This window comes from Hippopotamus amphibius, chromosome 1, assembly GCF_030028045.1.
Source record: "Hippopotamus amphibius kiboko isolate mHipAmp2 chromosome 1, mHipAmp2.hap2, whole genome shotgun sequence".
Lineage (NCBI taxonomy): Eukaryota > Metazoa > Chordata > Mammalia > Artiodactyla > Hippopotamidae > Hippopotamus > Hippopotamus amphibius.
The window spans coordinates 34,374,735-34,389,579 of record NC_080186.1 but is presented as its reverse complement, the minus strand read 5'-3'; positions in this window follow the sequence as shown (position 1 = coordinate 34,389,579).

The window sequence follows — 14,845 nt, the reverse complement described above, 5'->3', positions numbered from 1 at the left end:
ACACACTGCAACAAAGAGTAGCCCCTGCTTGCCACAACTAGAGAAAGCCCTCATGCAGCAACAAAGACCTCATGCAGCCAAAATAAATTAATTCATAAAAAATTTAAAAAAAGAATGTAGTTAAAAAAAGAAGAAAGAAAAATAACCTGGGGCTTCCTAGGTGGCGCAGTGGGTAAGAATCTGCCTGCCAATGCAGGGGACACCAGTTCGAGCCCTGTTCAGGGAAGATCCCACATGTCACGGAGCAACTAAGCCCATGTGCCACAACTCCTGAGCCTGTGCTCTAGAGCCCATGAGCCACAACCATTGAGCCCATGTGCCGCAACTACTGAAGCCCACGTGCCTAGAGCCCATGCTCCACAACAAGAGAAGCCACCAAAATGAGGAGCCTGCACTCTCCACAACTGGAGAAAGCCCATGTGTGGCAACGAAGACCCAACACAGCCAATAAATAAATAAATAAATAAATATATATATAAAGTCTTTATTTAAACAAACAAACAAAAATCTGATGCATTGTCTCTCCCTCTCTGTGCAGTGGCCCATGTGGTCACCACAACGCTGAAGAGTCCTTGACTGGCAGGGTCAGAGATTGGTTACACGCAAGGGGATTGAACAAATAAGTAAATACACTGAAAATAATGTTAGCCAGGCTTCTCACTGTCAGAGAATGGGTTTACAAAGATGGAAACAAGGAAGACTAGAATAAATCTTGTGGTGTTGGATTGGAATTGGAGGTATCTGGATGAACACACAGCTTTTTATATACATAGATAAATGTGGAAATAGATAGAGCTGTGTGTGTATGTACATGTGTGTGATATATATACACAGAGCCTTCTGTAACCATGGATGTGGAACTGGAAATACAGAGAGCTGACTGTACTACATTATTTTACATAAAGGACTTGAGCTTCTGGGGATTTTGGTGTGGTTGGGGGTGGGGGGGGGTGTCCTGGAACCAATCCCCCATGGGTACTGAGGGTCAAATATACATACATCTGTGAGCTCTGTCCCCTAGACAGGCCAAGAACGAAAGACACCCCAGGGGCAAGCCCATATCTTGATTTCTAAATACCATTCTCCGCTGAAAGTATGAGAACTCCAGGAAGAAATGGCTGATTCAAGGGCTGGGATAAGGAAAGTACAAAATAAGCTTGGAGCATCTTGTTCCAGAAAGTGCTCAAGGAATGATGGAGACATGTCTAAAGGATACAGAAGCCAGACTAAAGGGGTCCCCTCTGGCTTTTTCTGGAAAAATTTGAGCATCAAAGAAAATAATGACTAATGGATTTTAACTCTGTGAATAAAAATAAGAATCCAGTAGTTCATACTGATAAAAATAATTAAATAAGTGGAGAAGGAAAAGCTCTATAGTAAAATGCCAAGTAATATGAGTAATTTATTAACCAAGAAGTACAAAATATTTCACTTTGCAGTGAAGAACATAGCTGACATATATTATGCGATAAGAGTTAACACCACCAGTGATGGCACAAGACAAAACTGTGTGTCTCTTGTTATAATGGACTGAGAACACAGAATCATTTATGATATTCCTGGTAAAGGTGCATAAACTGAATCTACTTAAGGCGGACAAATCCAGATTGAGGTTATTCTACAAAAGAACTGCCATTACCCTGGAAAACTGTCAAAGTTATGAAAGACAGCAAAGACTGAGGAGATTGAAGAGATATTGCATCTATATGCAATGAATGATCTTGGATTGGATTCTGGACCGATAAAGGACGTTCTTGGGACAACCAATGAAGTTTGAGTGGTGTCTGTGGTTGAGACGACAGTACTACATCAAAGATAGTTCACTGTGAACAGAGAGCTGTGTAGGACAGTGTCGTATTTTAGGAAATTACAAGTACCAGAAGGATAATGAGGCATCAGGAAAAAAAAATACGCATAAATACACAGGAAGAATGAGTTACAAGGCAAATAGTTGTAGTACAACATTAATTGGGCAATCTAAGTGGAGGGCATGCAGGAATTCTTTGAGCTATTCTTGCAAATTTTCTCTAAAGTTTGAAATTATTTCAAGATAGAAAGCTTTTTTCTTTTTTTCTTAAAGTCTAAAGGAAAGCTAGAATACTGGGGAGCCATTCTTCTCAGAGGGCACTTGAAAATGCCTCCCAAGATGGAGATGGAAATGAAAGCTTTGAACTCACCTGTGATGAAAACAAAATCTTTATTTCACCTTCTTTTTTTTAAAGGAACATTGATTTTATTTATTATTATTTTTTAATTAATTTATTTTATTGGCTGTGTTGGGTCTTTTTTTGCTGTGTGCGGGCTTTCTTTAGTTGCAGTGAGTGGGGGCTACTCTTCATTGCGGTACATGGGCTCCTCATTGCCGTGGCTTCTCTTGTTGCAGAGCGTGGGCTCTAGGCGCGTGGGCTTCAGTAGTTGCAGCACATGGGCTCAATAGTTGTGGCTCATGGGCTTAGTTGCTCACAGCATGTGGGATCTTCCTGGAGCAGTGATCGAACCTGTGTCCCCTGCATTGGAAGGCGGATTCTTAACCACTGAGTCACCTAGGAAGCCCTTCACCCTCATTTTTGAAAGATGATTTTGCTGGGTTTAGAATTCTGGGTTGACTCCTCCATCCTTTTCTGTACTTTATAGATGTCATGCTAGTGTTTTCTAGCTTACGTAGTTTTTATTTTTTAATTTTTAATTTGTTATTTAAAAATTTATTTATTTATTTGGCTGCATGGGGTCTTAGTTGCGGTACTCGGGATCTTCATTGCGGCATGCAGAATGTTTAGTTTAGGTGTGCATGCGGGATCTAGTTCCCCAACCAGGGATCAAAGCCAGGCCCCCTGCATTGGCAGTGCGGCGTCTTAGCCACTGGACCACCAGGGAAGTCCTTAACTTATGTAGTTTTAAAATGAAAACTCTGCTGTAGTACTTATTTTTGCTTCCTTGTTTCTCTCTGGCTACTTGTCATATTTTCTCCATCATTGGGTTTCAGAAGTTTGACTATGAAGTGCCTGGGTGTGTTCTTTCCTTTTTGTTCATTTTGCTTGGGGATCTGTGGTTTGCTACCTTTCACTGACTTTGGAAAATTCGCAGCCATTATTATTTTTTTAAATAAATTTATTTATTTTATTGGCTGTGTTGGGTCTTCGTTGCTGCACACGGGCTTTCTCTAGTTGTGGCGAGCGGGGGCTACTCTTCGTTGTGGTGCGTGGGCTCATTGTGGTGGCCTTTCCTGTTTCAGAGCACAGTCTCTAGGCACGTGGGCTTCAGTAGTTGTGGCTCATGGGCTCTAGAGCACAGGCTCAATAGTTGTGGCGCACAGGCTTAGTTGCTCCGTGGCATGTGGGATCTTCCTGGACCAGAGATTGAACCCATGTCCCCTGCATTGGCAGGCAGATTCTTACCCACTGCGCCACCTAGGAAGTCCCATGATTTTTTCAAACATTTCTTCTGCTACATTTTTCCTGTCTTCATCTGCTACTTCAGTCACATGCTTGATATTGTGTCCCAGGTCTTCAAGAGTCTGTTCTGTTTTGTCTTTTTCCATGTTTTTCTCTATGTTTTGGCTTGTATAATTTCTACTGACTTTTCAAGTTCATGATTTTTCCTCTGCCTTGTCATCATTTGATAAACACATCTAAGCAATTCCTCATTTCTGATGATAATGGGCTGCTGATACATTGTGCTTAGTTTGAGACCTGGAATCCAGAGCTTTCCTTAGTGTTCCTGAGCCTCAGCATTCAACACTTCCCACATACCTGTACCAGAGGGAATCCCTCTCCACGTTCTTGCCCCTTCCCCAGCAGCAGCTTAGCATTGCTCACTTTATGATGCAAGGCTCATGTTGGCGGCATTTCTCAGTTCTGCTCCAGCCTTAGTCATAGACAGGCCCTGTGCACCTGAGCATCTGAACTCTGCCTTGTAATGACAGTGGGTTTAGAGTGGGGGTTTCCTGCCCTCCCATCAGGCAGCAGACTTCTGTTTTGCATCAATTCAGGACCCTAGTAATGAGTTTCCTACTTGTCCCTAGTGTCAGGCAGCTTTTGCTTCTACCCCATGCTCAGAGGTAGGCAACCTTGGTTTAGGACTTTTACTTCTTTCTCTGCTTTTCATTCCTGTTCTATCTCCTAACACGCCAAGTGGGATCATTGTCTTCCGCTCGTTGGTACAGGTCTGCTGCTTGTGAATGTTCTCCACTTTTATCTCAAAATGTCTTTTTTCACCTCCATGTCCCACTACATATAGAATCCTAGCTTGGCAATTATTTTCTTTCAGGTCACTGAAGATACCATTTTACTACTCTGAAACTATCGTTTTACTATCTTCTGGCATCCATTGTTTCTGTTGAGAAATAAAATATCAACTTAAATGTCTTTCCTCTGAAAGCAATTTGTTTTTCTTTTCCTGGCTTCTCTTGCTTTTTATTATTTTTTATTATTCTTTTTTAATGGTGGTACCATTTTTGATGTGTTTAGATGTAGATTTTTTTTAAAATTTAACCTCTTTGGGATTCCTGGCTCTTTCTTTTGGGGTTTCCCCCTCTCCCCACCTCAGTCATTTCTGATTGAGCCTCAGCCATTATCTCTTCAATTTTCTCCTTTTTTCTTTCTTCTGTGGCTTCAATTACAGACTGGTTGATTTTCTTACTAAATTCTCTCAGCTTTTATCCTCTATTTTCCACATTTTTTATTCTCTGTACTTCATTAAAAATTATTTCCTTCAACTATCACTCAGGTAACTAATTTTATTTTATGTATTTATTATTTTTTTAATTTTATTGTTTTGCAGAATCATTTCCCCAACCAGGAACTGAAACCAGGCCCTGTGCAGTGAAAGCGTGAAGTCCTAACCACTGGACAACCAAGGAATTCCCCAATTTTATCTTCAACTATGTTTAATCAGCTTATGAACCTGTCCATTGATTTCTTTGGTGTATCATATTTTTATGTTCTCAGATTTCTACCTGGTTAATTTTTTTAAAATCTGCTGTATCAATTTATACAGTTTCTGGTTCCCTTCTTTATTAGTTTGCCAGGGCTGCTATAACAGAGTACCATACATTGGGTGGCTTAAACAACAGAAATTTATTTCCCCACATTCCTGGAGGCTGAAAGTTCAAGATGTAGGTGTTGGCAGAGTTGGTTTCACTCTGAAGCCTCTCTTTTTAGATTGCAGAAGGCTGTTTTCTTCTGGTGCCTTCATGGTCCTTCCTTGTGTGTGTCCATGTCTTCATTTTTTTTTTTTTAATTTATTTATTGGCTGTGTTGGGGCTTCGTTACTGCTTGCAGGCTTTCTCTAGTGGGGGCTACTCCTCGTTGCGATGCATGGGCTTCTCATTGCGGTGGCTTCTCTTGTTGTGGAGTACAGGCTGTAGGCACATGGGCTTCAGTAGTTGTGGCATACAGGCTCAGTAGTTGTGACACACGGGCTTAGTTGCTCCGCGGCATGTGGGATCTTCCAGGACCAGGGATCAAACCCTTGCCTACATTGGCAGGCGGGTTCTTAACCACTGCACCACCATGGAAGTTCCTCCTTTTCTTATAAGGACACCAGGTATATTGGATTAAGCCTCACCTCAGTGATCTCATTTAACCTTAACTCTTTAAAGACTCTATGTCTGGGACTTCCTCGATGGCACAGTGGTTAAGAATCTGCCTGCCAATGCAGAGGACACGGGTTCAAGTTCTGGTCCAGGAAGATATGACATGCTATGGAGCAACTAAGCCTGCGTGCCACAACTACTGAGCCTGTACTCTAGAGCTCAAGCGCCACAACTCCTGAAGTCTGCGTGCCTAGATCCCATGCTGTGCAACAAGAGAAACCACCACAATAAGACCATAATGCCCTCTAAAATTTTCAAGCTTCTCCTTTTATCTAATGAACATAGTAAACATAGTTGCTTTACATTCTGTATCTGATATTTCTGGTATCTGGGCTTCCTGTGGGTCTTTTTTCCCATTGAATGCTGTTTCTGCTGGTCCTTGTTCATGATGACTTGTCTCCTTGTACCTAGTTATCTTTGAATATATGCTTGATTTAGCACTTGGAAAATGTCTGTAGATGTAAGTCAAAGCCTAGGATTATATTTTTATTTTACACAAATAATATTTTATTTGCTTTAGCTTCCTCATCCTGGGGTCAGGGCAGTGGAACCAGCAATTCAGGATCACCTTTATCCAAGTTTAGGGCTTGAGATTTCTGGGCCCCCACATGACTCCAAGTCTGCGTGCAATCTATGGGAGGGTTATTTTAATTTACTACCATGGTGCAATCATTCAAAGTCCTCAACTCAAAGCATGGGGTAGTGTACGAGGGTTCGCACACTTTGTGGGCCCAGACTCTAAATTTTTTCCTCTAGCACAGTACGCTGCGTCTTCCAGACCAGCAAACACTGAAACTTCCAGATCAGCACACAGCCTCTCAGTTGTCTCTTCTAGATTTTCAAACATATCCAGAGGAAAGGTAGCCCTGAGAATCACTCACTTTTCTACATTGTCATCCTCTCCTGGACCTAGCCTGGGAGTCTCTCAGTACTTTCTTGCTTTTAGAAAGATTTAAAAAAATATTTTGCCTAGTGGGGTGTGTGTGTGTGTGTGTATAAAGTTTGCTTTTTTTCGGATGCTGGCAACTGGGGTGGGGGTGGGGGTGGTGGAAGGCAGATGCCTGTCCAAAGGCTGACTCCCACACTGCTGACAATCAGTGGGTAAGAGCTTCTATGAAGGTGAAGGGAGGGGGCTGCGTGTAGAAACAGCTCTGACAGTCATCTTGAAATTAGTCATTAGGACCAATGTCCTGATTGGCATCATCTTGATTGTTTTTTAGGTATAGTTAATCTTTAGCTCCAGGGTCAGTGTTTTCCCATTTCTTTGAGGCCAGTTCTCGGAATTGTGGTAGCTTATGTCATTTGCCTAGTGTTCTTAGCAGTCTTCAGCAGAAGTTGGTTCAACATTACCAGAAGTGAAAGCCATCTTTTCAGAATGCCCTCACATAATTTTAGAATACACTTAAAAATCACTACTCAAGTAGAACATTTTTATTATTTCTTCTTCTGTGAAAGTGATTGTTTGTGACAATCAAAATTAGCAAAAAATTTTAGATATTAAAATACCTCAGTTGGTTTAAAATTATGTTTTTTAAAAGTTTTAATTTAAATATATGCTCCAAAAATTATATAATGAGCACATGAATCTCACTTTATGATATTTTTACAAAAATGGGAAAGATGATATACAAATGAAAAAGCCTTTAAATATTGGCTTTCACCAAAGCTTTTCTTCCTTAGGCCATCTAACTTTTCTACAGAATCTGACGATCACTGCAAGACCCTAAAACCAGTTTTCTGTTTCAAGTCTACTCTTCCCTGTATCTTTCCTCAGCATTTTAGCCATCATTTTTCAATTTTTTATTGTGGTACAATACACATAACATAAAATTTACTGTCTAAACCATTTTAAAGTGTACAGTTTAGAGCTATTAAGTATATTAATATTGTTGTGAGAACACCGTTACCACCCATCTCCAGAATTCTTTCCATCTTGCAAAACTGAAATTCTATACCTATTACACAATAACTCTTCATTACCACTATTCTATTTTCTGTCTCTGTGATTTTGGCTAATCTAAGTACTTCATATAAATGGAATCACAGAATTTCTCTTTTTGTGATATGTTGGATATAGGATTCTTGGTTGATAGTTTATTTTAGCACTTTTAATATATCAGCTACTGCCTTCTGCTTCCAAAGTTTCTGATGAGAAATCTGATAATTTTATTGAGAATCCCTTGTATGTAATGAATTGCTTCTTTCTTGTTGATTTCAAGATTCTTTTTCTTTTGTCAATGTTTTTTTTAAATGCTATCATGTTTTTATTTAATTTTCATTTCTTTTTTTTTTTTTAATTGGTTGCATTGGGTCTTCGTTTCTGCGTGCAGGCTTTCTGTAGTTGCAGAGAGCGGAGGCTACTCTTCATTGCAGTGCGCGGGCTTCTTATTGCAGTGGCCTCTTGTTGCGGAGCACGGGCTCTGGGTACACGGGTTTCAGTAGTTGTGGCTCATGGGCTCTAGAGCACAGGCTCAGTAGTTGTGGCACACGTGCTTAGTTGCTCCACAGTATGTGGGATCTTCCTGGAACAGGGCTCAAACTTGTGTCCCCCAACCACTGCACCACCAGGGAAGCCCCATGTCAATGTTTTTAACATGTCTTGGTATGGGTCCTTTTTAGTTCATCTTACTTGGAATTTAAGCTTCTGGTATGGTTATATTCATGTATTCCATAAATTTTTGGACATTTTCAGCCACTATTTTTTCAAACATTCTCTTTGCCCCTTTCTCTCTCTCTTCTCTTTCGGGAACTCTCACAATGTATGTGTTGGTCTGCTTGATGGTGTCCCACAAAGTCCCTGAGGCTCTGTGAACTTTTCTTCAAAAATTTTTTTCCGTTCCTCAGACTCAATAATTTCAATTCTCCTATCTTCAAGTTCACTGATTCTTCTGCCTGCTCAAATCTGCTTTTGAGTCCCTCTAGTGAATTTTACATTTCAGTTATTGTAATTTTCAGCCGTAGAGTTTTTTTGGTTTCTTTTTAGGTTTTATATCTTGTTATTGATATTTGTTTTGTTTATACATCATTTTCTTGCCTTTCTCCACATCTTCCTTTAATTCTATGAGCATCTTCAAGCATTTGTTCTAAATCTGCCTGCCATTGCAGGGAAAATGGGTTTAATCCCTGGTCTGGGAAAATCCCACATGCCATGGAGCAACTAAGCCTGTTTGCCACTACTGAGCCTGAGCTCTAAAGCCTGCAAGCCACAACTACTGAGCCTGCGCACCACAAATACTGAAGCTTGTGCTCCGCAACGAGAAGTCACCACACTACAACAAAGAGTAGCCCCTGCTTGCTGAAACTAGAGAAAGCCTAAGCACAGCAACAAAGACCCAACACAGCCAAAACTAATTAAAAACAAACAAAAAACCTCAACATTGAATCTAATAATGTGGTAACCCTGGAAGTCAGATTGTCTCTCTTCTCCAGGGTTTGCTTTATTTTTGTTTTGTTTCTTTTGCTCTAGGCTGTCTCTGCACCAAGGATCAGCTTGGGGTGTAAATTTAAGGTATTTTCAGGTCTTTTCTGAGCCTGTGCTTCCTTGGGCCATGTGCAGTGACTTTCTAATTTCCCCCATATATGTGGTTGCTTTTGAATGTTCTAGTCTTTAATGTCTGGCTCTCAACAGAGGAAAAAAGACTAAAATGAAGAGGGCGAGTCACTTCAGCTGGAGGCGAGGGGCTTGCAACAATGGGGGTAGGTGCAACAATGTCTGCTCTCTGTCTTTGCACCTCCTTGATCAGAAGCAGCTGACTGATAACAACCAGAACACAGAGCCACAGTGTTTGGGGGACAGGGTCCTTATTGCTTACCCTAGCTGCTGCAAGGTATGTGCAAGGTGCTCCAGAAACATCTGCACAACTGCCTGCCATGGGGCTGAGCTGGGTGGGGGATAGGTAGCTGCTGCTGAACTAAGAGATGAAATTCCCCACATCAATCTCAACTTACTGCAAGTCTTCCCTGAATGTTGCAAACCTTCAATAGATGCAAGAGCTCCAAAATATTTACATCAGACCAATTCTACCAGTGTACTTGCTGAGGTTAGGGGGACAGATTCCTGGTGCTTCACACTCAGCCATCTTCCCAGAATCCTTTCTCACCTCTTTACTTCTCTATGATGCTTATGATGCTAGTCTGGGTTCTCCAAGCAGCGGACCCCCCAAAATAGGATTAAAATGCAAGAATTTTATTAGGGGAACACCTTTGATAAAAATGGGGAAGGGGCTGGGGAGCCATCAAGACTAAGTGAAGGAATATTGGGTAGAAGAATTTTAAGCTACCATGCGGTCTAAGGGAAGTTTGATAAGGCCATCAGGGGAGTCCTTGAGCCAAAGTTGACTGCCAGTGGAGTTCCAGGAACAGGACTGCGTTAGAATCTCTGTTGACTTGGGAGCATTTGGAAAGAAAGCAAGGCATCAAGGCAAACATGGTGGTAGATTTCAAAGCACAGCATTTTGTGTCAATTACCTGCAGTTAGAGATCTGTAAATTAACACTCTCATGGCCACAATTTCAGTTTACAATTTTCAGAGCTAGTATCTAAGTTGATCCTTACAATATACCTGTAATAACAGCCAACATTTACTGGGCACTAATAAAACGTAAGGTATTATTCTCAATCTTTACAAGAAATTTAGGAAGTAGGTACTATTTATATCTCTATTTTAAGGATTTTAAAAGCTCATTCTGAGGCTCCTGCCCTGCATTCAGATTAGTCAGTTTGATGGTGGGATCCAGGAATCTGTTGATTTTCTTGTGAGTGGTCTATAGGCCTTACTTTGAGAAAGACTTTAATGTTCAGTAGCTCTTTCTGAACATTAAAGTGTTCAGAAAGACTTTCATGTGGTAGCTCCACACTGAAGTTCTCAGGGGTGAAGTTTCATTGGTAGGACTAGAACTCAGGTTTTCTGACTCCAAATCACTTTCCATCCTGGTGTTTCAAAATGTTATCTATGAAAACTGAATTTTATGCAGAGGGTAAATGAAACATTTGGTTGTACCATAATCATAAAGCTCTTCTTGGTTGGCTTCTTCTCCCCCAACCCCACATACACATATCTCATCCTAAAAAACCCTTCCCTCAAATTTACATGTCTCTGGAGTGACCAAACTCCCATTTCAGCAGGACAGTCCTTTCATTCCAGTGTAACTGACAACCAAATCCCTTTCTCTCAAGGGCACCCTATTTGGCTAACACATAAATTATATGGTCTAACATAACTAGTACATCTGCCCTTCCAGTGGCAGCCCTCGCTTCCCTCATCCCACTTCTCAACTTCAACACACTTACTGAGCTTTTACTCTATACTTTTGTTGTAGATCCTGGGATATAGCGGAAAAACAAACCAAAAAAACCCCACAAAAGACCAAAATCTCTGCCCTTAAGATTACTATCTAGAAAAGACAGAGAATATGCAATGTTGATTAGGAGATGATGCTATGCACTATGGAGAAAAGTCAAGCAGCAGGAGGTAAGGAGATCTGGGTATGGAGGGGGCTGCTATTTTAGAGCGGTCAGGGAAGGCCTTCCTAATCCTTCCCTGAAATAACAGGGGAAGAAAGCAACTTAGTTACCTGGGGAAACAATCTTCCTGTCAAGAGGGAAAAGTAAGTGGAAAGGCCTTGAGGTGGAATGTGCTTGGATGTTCAAGGAAAAGGCCGCCTGTGAAGTTGGAGTGGAGTAAACCAGGGGGAGGGCAGTAAACCTGGGAGTGGGACAGAGAAGGGCACACTGTGAATCTTCTTGTAGGATGCTGGCTTTTGTTCAAAAGTGAGACTGGAAGCCTCTGAAAGGTTTTGAGCAGAGAAGTGGCCCAAAGTCTGACATGGTTTTTAAGAGGACAGACATCCTGGCCGCTACATTGAGAACTGACTGGAGAGCGGTGGGGCAGGAAGACGAAGGCAGCAGGGAGCTTGCGTAGCAGGTACTACAGTAATCCAAGTGAGAGACGTGGATGGAGGTGGTGAGAAGTGGTCCAATTCTGGATGTATCAAAAACAGAATCAACAGGACTTACAGACTCAGTGGATGCGGAATGTTTTAAAAGCTTAAAAAAAGTCAGAATAGACTCTGAGGGTTTTGGCTGGGACCTTTAAGGATGGACTGGCTGTTACTGAGATGGGGAAGACTGAAGAGTAGCAGCTCTAGCTGGTCACCCCTCAACCTGCTGAGTCTAGGGCCACCTCCACTTTTCCACAGGACTGCTCTCTCCCTTAATCTCCTTGTCGCTAAGCCCAATGGATACTTTTCAGCCTCCACCTTCTTGGACCTCTTGGCTTTGATGCCGACGGAACCATTTCTTGCTTTGTTCTCTAGGGTTCTGTGATGTCCCCCTTCCTGGATTCCCCACATCTTTGGGCCTCCACTCTCTGCTCTCCACAGATGCTGAGTGATGTGACTTCCTCCATGACCACAGCTTTCAACAGCCACCTGATGAGCAACGATCGTTCAGCTTCTGCCTACACCTCCCTCCTCAGCTCTAAACCTGCTTCCCACATACTCCCTACGGATGCCCCAGACACCTCAAACTCTGTATATCTGAAACCAAACAGATTCCTCCCCTTTGTGCATTCTCTAGTCCAGCAAGTGGTACTACCTGTATAACCATTTTGCAATCATGCCAGATTCTTCTCTTCCCCATTCCAGATTCAGCGACTCACCTCAATCTGTCAACCCCATTTCTGAGAACATCTCAGATTTGACCTCCTTTCCTAGTGCCTTATCTACGGTCTCATCTTATCTGGACTTGCACAACAATGTCCAAACTGGCCACTTTTTTGTCCCAGAGTACTCTAAAATGAAAATCATTCTATTTAAAAATCATCCATGGGATTTCCCTGGTGGTCCAGTGGTTCGGACTCCATGCTTTCACTGCCGAGGGCCTGGGTTTTGATTCCTGGTTGGGGAACTGAGATCCCGCAAGCTGCACCCAGAGAAAAAGAGAAAAATAAGTAAACAAAAATTATCCAGACCCTCTATATCAGCTTCTCAGCCCAGACAGAAGGGCTGTACAGCTGGCTGCCCCAAGCCAGTTAGAAGTGCTAACACATCACTTGGGTAGATGTAAATAGCGTGTAAACGGACTCACTTCTTTGTATCATTTATAGCCTTTAAAAACAGGCAGCCAGATTGAAGGGATGTAAGCAGGCCATCCAGTATCTAAGGCACCATTCAGAGCAGGGAAAGGAGGAATTCCTAACAAAACTGCTCCTTCCCCAGCCAGTGTCAGACTGATCTTCCCACTAGCAAAACCTCAGGACTCAACCTGTCATGTTTACATACTTGTCATGTCCATACACTTGCCTGTTCACCTCTACCAGATTCCCCATTCAGTGCCACTACCTCAATTCCCACTAGCTCTCCCCTCCTCCTAACCTGACCCAATATCGTTCCCTTCCCAAACCCTCCACTGTGCCCTCTGGATTCAATCAGCTTTTCTTCTCTGAACATCCTCCTGCTCACTCTACCTCTAACCAGACTAGGACAATACTTTCCTTGGGAGCCCCTTCAGTGATAATTTTTTAAAACCCTGAGTACTGTGGTGCCTGCTGGTGGACTAGGTCTCCTATTACACAGCCACCACCTCTAAACTCAAACTTTCTTGAAGTCCCTGCCTGCAAACTAGGCCCACAATCCAGCAGCATTCCTTGCCATTCCAGGGCCTTCTCCACAGCCACTTCTAACAATGCTTGTGGGTGTTCCAACACTCAGAGAGGATCCTTTTAACACCATGGTCTACTTTTGACCTCTTCACTCCCAGTACTGTCTTCCAGTCATATGATCATAACCTGAACTGTCACTACCAGTAACTGCCCCACATCTCCAGGTGAAGCATGTCAGTCTGAGGCCACTACCTCATACTCTTCTAACTCCCTTACATTAGTACTCTTACTCCACTGGGTCAATCTGGAACACTTGCCAACTCCTGGACCAATTCCAATCACCAAAGAATGCTATGTGCTCTTCCTGGCTTTAGTTCATCAGGAATCACCCTTGGATCTGGGGATGGGGGAAGTGGATGATGGGGACAATAGCACCACTATAACCTTGCATTCACTTTCAAAACCTTTGCTCTTTTCTTCCTGTTGGATTCAGCTGGCCAAGCTCTGGTTAAACCAAACCCTCACACCTGCTGGCAGTTCTACTTCCCTGATATTCTTTTACCCCCATTCTCCAAAACAACTATTTTACATCTTTTTCTCTCCTCTAACCTCCAACCTCTCTTCTTCCTTTTCTAAAACCCACCAAAAATTCCTTTTTTAAAAAAACTGAACCTAACTTGAATAGATGGATTGACATCATCCTCAATATCCATGAACATGTAAAACCTCATTTTTCTTTAATGTCTTTCAGCAGTCTTGCTTCCTCCCAGAGATTTGAAAAGTGTTAGTCCTAAATACATTTCCTTGACACTATCATACAAAATAAACTTTACCTGTTTACTAATAAATTACACATTCTTGACTGCAAGCTCTTTTGGTTTGTTACCAGTACCACCCAAAGTATTACCTCACTGCCTAGGTCACCTAGCACAAGGTTCAACAGAAACCATAAGCATCCTCACCTAATTTTTTTTTTTTTATAATAAATATCATTCATCATATTGCATTATACCAAAGCTACCATAACACTTTTTTTTTTTTTTGGGGGGGGGGGGGCGTACACCAGGTTCAATCATCTGTTTTTATACACATATCCCCGCATTCCCTCCCTTCCTTGACTCCCCCCCCCCCACCTAATTTTAAAGGCAACAAAACAAGACAACGTGCTTGATTTGATTTGGCACTCAGTTCCTCACCACTTTCCGTGCTCTCTGCTCCAGCCACATTAGGTCTCCAAGAACATGAGGTATTCATAAATAACTGTTACAGTGGAGAACCAGACTCAAGGATAAGTGTCAAAAGCTAAGGCAGAGTGGTCGAGAGAGGAAATCACTGCTGTTCCTGCTGCACAGTACTGCTTCCACTGCCCTCGCTAGTAAATAGTACTGACTTCCCAAGTCTCAAGCTGGTGCATCTATCTAAATGGCAGACCAGGTTCTAAATCAGCAGACTGGCTGCAAGAATGAACGTACCCTCTCAGCTGTCAGAGACTCACAGGCTATCTAATCCTCACACAGTGAACTGAATTCATGCAAGAAGTGCTTGGCAAGAACACAAGACAAACACACATGAAAAAAAGTTGTCTTGTTTGCAACACTGGCAGCAAAACTGCATCACAAAAAACTTTCTTCCTTGCCATGGCTTTCAAAATC